The sequence below is a fragment of the Aythya marila genome, assembly GCF_965140915.1.
Source record: "Aythya marila genome assembly, chromosome: 2".
NCBI lineage: Eukaryota > Metazoa > Chordata > Aves > Anseriformes > Anatidae > Aythya > Aythya marila.
The window spans coordinates 44652313-44660559 of record NC_139043.1 but is presented as its reverse complement, the minus strand read 5'-3'; positions in this window follow the sequence as shown (position 1 = coordinate 44660559).

Genomic DNA, 8247 nt, shown 5'->3' with positions numbered 1-8247 from the left:
CTTCCTTCACTGGCTTCACATGCACTCTGATTGCCAGGACACGTCATAGGAAGTTCACTAATTCTGTGTAAATAAAATATATGGAATATTCTTAAGAGGATAAGACAACACTAGGCTACATTGATTCAAATCACCACATGAATTATGGTTTAAATCAGCGAGTGGGCAAGCTTTATTCACACAGGAAGTTTCTGCCTTGTTTGTACTTGAGGTCATGTTTCCCTGCTCTCCCACCCCAAAAGATTTCTTCCCTTCCACATCTGTTGGTGACCAAATGAACCAATTTTTGTGAGACTGTGTATTGCTTCTAAAGGGCATTTGGTCATCTTTTGTGCTCCCTAGAGAGGCGGCATGTCAGGGGTGGCCAACCTCTGGTTTGTGAGCTCTTCAGACACGTGTTGCTAACCCAGGCTCTGACATGGGGCTGGTGAGTAATGTGGTGTCCTGCAGCCTGTTTGTGGGCATAAGCAAGCCAGTCCTTGTGGGTGACCAGCCCGTCCTTTCCTTGCCACTGTGGTACGAGTGGCTCCTGGCATCTCCCTGAGAAGCTGTCTGGGATCACTGCCCTTCTCACAGGTATGTGGTGTGTGTTTGGTGAAGGTCAGCCATGTGGAGACCAGAAGGCAACTCATAGAGACACAAAATCTGGCTACCTCAGTTATGTTTTTCTTAACAAATATAAGTGTGGGGTAAAGCCATTGCCGGCCTGAAGTTTTGACTTGGGGCTCCTGAAGTTTGATGTTTTGTATGCTGAGAAATTGTAAATGTTACTTCTTTGCTGTTTGTAATTTGCAGTGAGTTCTATTCAGATGGAAATGGGAATTGAAATAACTTGCAGAAAAGCAGTTATTTAGCATTCTTTTAATTAGTTGACTGGCCGTATCTTTAACGTGCTGGAGAAATAAATTGACTAAAATATGTTTTGATAAAAACGTCTTAATGAAACAAGGTGTTCCTGAGTTTCTGGTACCTTCTAGTCCTGCAGGATTTTAGCACTAGCAGATCTTAACCACCTTAGGCTAATTTTTTTTTTTTTACACACAAAGTAGGAACACTTTTTATATGCCAATTAGTTTAAATGGGAATAAACAGCACATATGGAATGCAATTATCGGAATGAACTGAAACTAAGTAAATATTTCACATTGAAGGGAAAGCTGCCTGCTGGCTGCGGTGAGGTTAGTGGCTCAGGACAGCTTCGGTTTCTGGTGGTTTCTTCTTCAGAGACTTCATCCAGTGCAGTGGTTTGACTTCCCTTAAAGCTCCACCAGCAAACACAGCCTGCTGATGATTTCTCCCATAATTAGAATTGTTTCTGTATTAATAGTCAATAATGACTTAAAGTGGTTCAATTAGACTGTCATAATTTACAATATAGTTACTATTTTTCTTTAGTATTAAAGGTTGGCTTCCAAGGGGACAACTTCAGTCGTGTCATCCGTCTCAGATGCCCTAAAATACGATTGTACCAGCACCCAACCTCATGCTTGAAGCCTCAGTCATGGGCAGAAAGGCAAAACGTGTCCCAGGCCCCAGCTGAGTTCTGTGAGTTTGCAAGAACATGCAGCATCACCCTTGCTCCTTCCACCAGAGCATCCCCCTGCTGTCACAAGTCTCGGCTGTGCCGATTTTGTTGAGGAGGCAGACTGACGGGAGAAGGTCAGTTTTGCTGAGTGTTGGTTAGAATAGCTCTAAGCTTCACTGATGGGTGATACACCTATTCTGAAGATATTTTGCCTAGCTTGATTTGCACAATTTGCTTTATCACAGACTGGCCATGTGCCTGTTTATAGTTATGTATAAGATTAGTTTGCTCTGCAAAGCTTTATAATCTTTTTTTTCCCCCCTTCTTTCAAAGTCCATTTATATGAATAAAAATGAGGTTCAACAATCCATGTGCGCTTTTATTTTATTTTATTTTTAATTTGGAAGCTAAAAAGAAATGTAGCCTGGAATTACTTGTAATGGAGAACACATTTTCAGTAATTGCCTGTGCTTCATTGTTCAGCGTGTTGTGCATTTCCTGCTAGCAGCTGAGTCATGGAGTTCGCATGGATAACACAGCTGCCGAGTTGCCTTCTTCATGGGATGAAGGCTTGTGCTAGCAACTTTGAGGGTCTCGTGTTCAGCTGGTAAAAATGAATGATTAACATTAAATCTACCTGGTTATTTATAGTTTGTTTTTGTTTTTTTTTTTTTTTACACACAAATCCATAAATAGGAAAGGAAAAGGGAAGTGTTGTTGCTTGCCTTAAAAACAGAAGCTGAGATGTTGGGGAGCCATTAGGATGGGCATATAAATGTAAAGTAACTGAATGTCAGTGCACATTGTACACCCAGATCCTGCTCTCAGGAGATAAGCTAACTGAATCCTAGCTCTGGTTTACGTGAGAAGGGTGGGCATATAAATTGAAAGGCATCTGTTTAGCTATTTCTTCCTATTCCAGCTGCTTATACTCCCTTTCCTTGTTTTGTAATTCCATTATTTCTAGCACGGGTGCTATCTGCAGCCAAAGTCCAGCAGGAATTTTACAGGAAAAGTTGAAGGATGTTGAAGTGTTACCAATGCATTAGCTGTATTTACCCTTGCCCTAAATTTATTCTGTATGACCAAGACCTCATGAATGGATCCATCTTCCTTGTTGGCCTTGCCTTTATGAGGACTAAATGCTGTTATGCTGGACAACCACCAAAAAAGTGGCAAAGTATGAGGGGGAAATACCTAAAGATGCTGTTGCTTATTATAGAGGGTGCTCTCTAGCTGAGCATCATGGTTGAAAATAAAACTCGTTACTAATACTGTGCTGTGGCTGGGAGAGAAGCTTGGAGAAAGTCATTAAAAGTATCTTGCTAAGGACATTTGCACTTTGTAGCAGCTTTGAGGGTAGTACTCAGGAGCCTGCATCTCCTGGCCTTGTGGCATCATGAGCAAAGCCTGGGTACGATTTGGAAACAGCAGGTTAGGAGCATATTGACACTCACAGAGACATGGGTTTCCAATTCACTTGGACACTCCTGAACATCTCACTCCGTGTCTCTTGAGAAATGTTTCCATTTGGAAAATTAATTTGGATGTATTTCCTCTGTGATTTAATTCTCCTGAACTTCTGCAAAAACAGGGCTTTCTGAAGGGTGGAGTGCAGAAATGCACTAAATATAATGTTGATTCATGCGTGAACCTTGCATGAAAATTTTGACCTGAATTTCTTTCCAGACCAGCTAGCTTTGTGGTAGGTGTCTATGTGAAAACCTTTGGGGCACTGTTGTACATGGCCTGGGCTGAAGGAAAGCTTTCCCTGCACACTGCAAATATGATATAACATCCACTTCTGTGCAGCCCCAGCCAGCCTCTGAACTCTGCCATTGCCCCTTTGTAACTTGGGGCTTGGCTTTTTCCTCCACAGCTCCGATACTTCCTTAGCATTTTCCTACTGCCACACTTTATAATCATTAACAAAAACAACCAAGCATATGCTCAGAAAAACAGCTACAAAATACCATTGTGAGCAGCACATTCGGGTCAGTCAGGGGATTGTCATGGTCTATTGTCCTGGCTTCTGTCAGGCTCTGGCCATACAAGACCTGGGCACTCATCACGCCTAAAAAAAACACCACAGGTGGCCAAAATTTTGTAAGCATATAGGTAAAGCATCTTTGTCTTTTGCATAAATCTGAAAGAATTAATCTGTGCAGTAAACCAGGATTACCATAGAGCTGGTTTTTGGAAGGGACTGTTCTGAGGGTCAGGTTCAATTGGTATCTTTTCCCACAGCAGAAACTGGTGCTCTCCTTTGCCTTAAGACAAGACGCAGATTGAACCTGACCTGCTACTGAGGCTGGAGGCAGGATCACATATAAACCGGTGTCAACAAGACTAAAAAGCCCCTAATTAAACATTAGCCAGTCAAGACAGCAGGTTTGGTGGTTGGTTAATCCAGCCCGTCCACTCGCTTCCCAAATGCCCCAAGAGATTTTGAGGTGCAGTAAATATCCCATAGCTGTGCCTGCGTTAGCAAGTCGCACGGCCTGGGAGTGGAACCATAATGCAGAAGGGTGCTGAGTTTACACTGCTCACACCGAGAGGAATCACACCTTTCACCTGAGAGGAATCCACTTCGTGTGCCCTCTCTGTGATGCAAACCAAAGCATGGTAAGTGGGGATGATTGGGGCATTCACTGGGTGAGAGCTCTGCTGACCTGAGCTGAACACTAATGTGGAGGCACCCTCTGTGAGCTGGCCCCCTTCCAGCTTCTCTGCAAAAATACCAGGATAAGGAGCACATTAAGAAATACTGCTTAATCCCAGGAGCATAACGTTAAGCTTTATAGCTAGGGCATTAATATATGAATCATGCTGAATAATAGCACGCCATCAACGAGCTGAGAAGCTCATATTTCCATGAATGTTAAGGCATGAACAGCGTTCCTATGTTGTACACACAAATAAATCTCCAGCTGACGGTTAAGTAAGGCGTGAAGTGACCGTGGCAAATCAAAAGGCAGAGCTAGGACCAGGCTGCAGGTTTTCTCACCCAATGCCAGTCTCGTGCACCTTGCTATCAGCACAGGGCTGGCCCACGCAGGACAGTTTCCAAACAGAGTTAAGTTCCCAAACCTGCCTGACTTTCAGAGAAGAGCTTTCAATTGCAGATAAATGATGGATGGTTTTTGCTTTTAGCAGCTGAGGCTACATTGTGGGGGGATACAAATTCCTTTTCCATGGGGTGTAATGTCTTCGCTTGGCTAAATTTAATGGCAGTCACTGCTGGTGCTGTTTTCCATCGTTCTTCCCCTAAAGCAAGTGACCGTGCCCCCGATGTTATTTCTAGCATCGCTGTGGCCCTGCTGGCAGAGCAACAGCAACCCAAGTTTGGACAAGGTCTGGGCCAGCATCTGTGCTTGGGAGGAGATCCTCGGGGTACAACGTGCCAGATCCTGCTGTATCTGTGTCAGTTCACACCAGTGCTCATATCGGTATCTTTTTTTTTCCCCTCTGTAGACAATGCAGCCAGTCTTCCTCTGCTTCTGCCAGCCTTTAGAAGGAAAATAAATCTCTGTAGTTAAAATCACAAGTCCTCGTAAAAAACTGCTTGTGCCCAGAAAGCTAAGCGTCGGAGCTTGCCTGAAGCTTAGGAAGAAGTGGCATCTTTTTCAATAAATTTACATCTCTAAATAGATGATAAGTGTTGAATCAATTTCCATATGTTTAAAATAGCAGAGCATTAAGTATTCTGGCACTTCAAGCAATCAACTAATTTGGGACTATTATGAGAATATCTTTTATACTAGTGGAGCAATTCATCTGAAAAACAGGGACAGTGTGCATCTCTGTGCCCTTTCGATATCATAAAGGACAGCAAATCGACAAGAAATCCTATTTGTTTGCCTGAGGAGGTTACAGTGTCTTATGACATTCGGGTCTTTGCAAAATCAACTTCCAGCTCTTCACAAAGTAAGAGAGAGCAAGACAAGATGCAAGGGCAGAGGCTGTCCAGGGCTCTCCGCCTGGTTTCTCCCATCCCTGCCTCCAGGCTGGGACGGATCTCTGGCCACATCCAGCTGGCTGTGTGCTGACCCTCAGCCTGAAACAAAGCTCAGCACTTTGTTCCTACTGTCACGTTCATGTATGAGATGACAGTCATAGTGTCACGAGCATTAAATGCATAAAGCCAGTGCTTCGGAAAGTTTCAAGGAAAATGAATGCCTTTAAAATCAGCTGGTGTTTTTTACCACGGTGCTGCTGGTCTGGATGTCAAGGGCAGCAGAGCCTTGAAAACTGCCTGCCTGCAGGGCTAGGAAGATAACAGTGCATCACATTGCATTCTCCCTCACACTTAGCACACGATCTTTCTAGTCCCAAAAAACAGGGGCTTGGATGAGGACAGATTTGGGGTTGTTTGATGACTTTTTTCATTTAAGTTCTTGTCCTGGAAAAGGCGATCCCACTGGGGAGAGCTGCTAACTAGCAAGTGGATTGTTCTTGCCCAGACCTTCTTCACTATTTACGTGTTGATTTCTTACTGCCAAAGCGATAAGAAGTTCAGCCACTGACTTCAAAAGGGGGATGTCAGGACTCATGGGAGCAGCAGGATCTTAATTCTTACAGCTTTTTAGCTAACATTTTTGGGTAGTTTAAAACTTAATTGGGAAACCATGCATTTCTAATTCACCTTCCCTCCACAACAGCTTCTTGGCTTGGATCACTCTTCACAGTTTTCTTGCTCCTTCCTCGACTCCATTTACCATGGTGATGGGATAAGGAAAAAATCACAAATCCCTGTCTAGATGCTCTGGAAAGCTGGGCATCCTCAGGAGCAGGAAAACCAGGTGGGAAAAAAAAATCACAAGGCACCATCCAGGGATTTTTCACTTTCTACCTCAATGTTGGCTGTCGCTGCTAGGTGCTCACCATCTAAAAATCAATCTAGTGGGCAATACTCAGCTTGAGGCCCTGGAAGACCCATTGCACTGCTGTGGTAAGACATTTAGCGCTCTTACAAACGTGTGTTTGTGATGGTGGATGAGACTCTGGACATAGAAAAACCATGTTGAGAATGAGCTTGTAGCAGCAACAGTAAGAAACTTTTTGTTTTTCAAGGTCCGTGGTGTGAACAAAGTCTGTGAGGGGTTGGCCATGAGCCCTAATGGGACCAGCCTCCCTTACCAACTTTTTTTCCCCAAGGGATTTTCTTTTTTGGAGTTAGGGCAGCAGTCTTTCCTTAAGAGACCAATCTGCAGAGGCAGTGTAAAGATGTACGAGAACGGTCTGACACAGCACAGCAATTACGGGTCCCATCTCTAATAATTTACTGGAGCTCGCCCTACTGCCCTTTCTGCATTTAGATCAGCAGAAGGGTGCATAATGAGGGCCACAGGAGGACAATCGGGTTCTTAGAGCTGGTCAAGCGAATTAAAGTGAATTACTTGGCAGTTCACCAAAAGCAGACCAAAGAGGGCTCTTCAGGAGGGAAAAAAAAAAAATGAGAGAGAGAGAGAGAGAAAGAAAAATACTCTTGAAAGTGGCCAGTCCACAGGCTGCATTTGTCAGATTTAAGACCTGTCGTAGAGGAGGACAGTGGCTCAGTGTTTTGTAGAGACACCAAACCTGTGTATTACCAGAATTCACCTGTAAAATGCAAGTATTTATAACCATGCCAGTTGAATCAGAACTATAGCAGTCCCATGCTCTTTGTTCCTGATACTCTCCACATGCAGTTGAAGGTTGAGATGCTGTTTCCAGCAGGAGGTGGTTACTGGTGAGCAGCATCCTTTTAGGATGACCTCGCAGCATTGCCCTGACCTCATGAAGGCCTGGCTCGGGGTGGTGGAAAGCCCTGGGGCTGCTGCATCCCGGAGGGAGATGGAAGTGGCCGTGCATCCCTATAGTGTGGGGGGAAATTTCCACAAGACTTTTGCCACCGCTCCACAGCCCAGCACCTCCACAGGTCTCCTCCTAACATCACCAGCATCACTATTTGTACAGCCTGCTGCTGGGGTACAGGTGGGAAGGGCAGCGAGAGCTGTCACACATGCAAAAATAAATAAGCAAGGCCACTGGATTTGAGTGGCTATGCTGCCAGGCATGACAAAGGCTGCTGCAGCGTGTGCTGCAAGATCCTTAAAGCCTCATTCGAAACCTGCCAGCTTCCCTACCCCACAGAAGGGAGATAACGCACAATGCATTCTTCAAAGTGGCATTTTAAGGGCTAAAATGATGTTCATATGGGGCTTTGAAAATGCACATAAATCACAGGTGCTAACACCATGAAGCAGCAAGGACAAGCACCGTTCGCACCCTGCATTCTCCACAAGCTTTGGGGGGGGACCCAAAAAGAGGTCTGTGGTGCTGGCACCCTGCCCACAGGTTGCAGGCATGCTGCCACCCAGGCCAAGAGTTTGGGAAGATTTGGTGTTTTCACTGCACCTTGGAGGCCCAGAGCACAGCTCCAGGTGGGCGAGAAGCGCTTGGCGCCTTCTGCCCGTGGAGTGACATCCGTAGCGCCCCAGAGCATCCTCATGAGAGTGCCAGTGGTGGGTTTTGCTGCCCTGCTTGGCATCACCGGTTGCTTTTGCAGCGGTTGTGTGATTTATTTGTCACCTAGCTGATTTGTGCTGTGTGTGACACTGACCCCGTTGGCTCGGCGTTGGGTGCCCACTACGGAAAGCAGTTAAACACCTCTCCGGGGACGAGCAGCAGCTGCTGGGTGGTATTTAGGTGGTGTTGCCTTCACCGGTGCAGCCACGTCT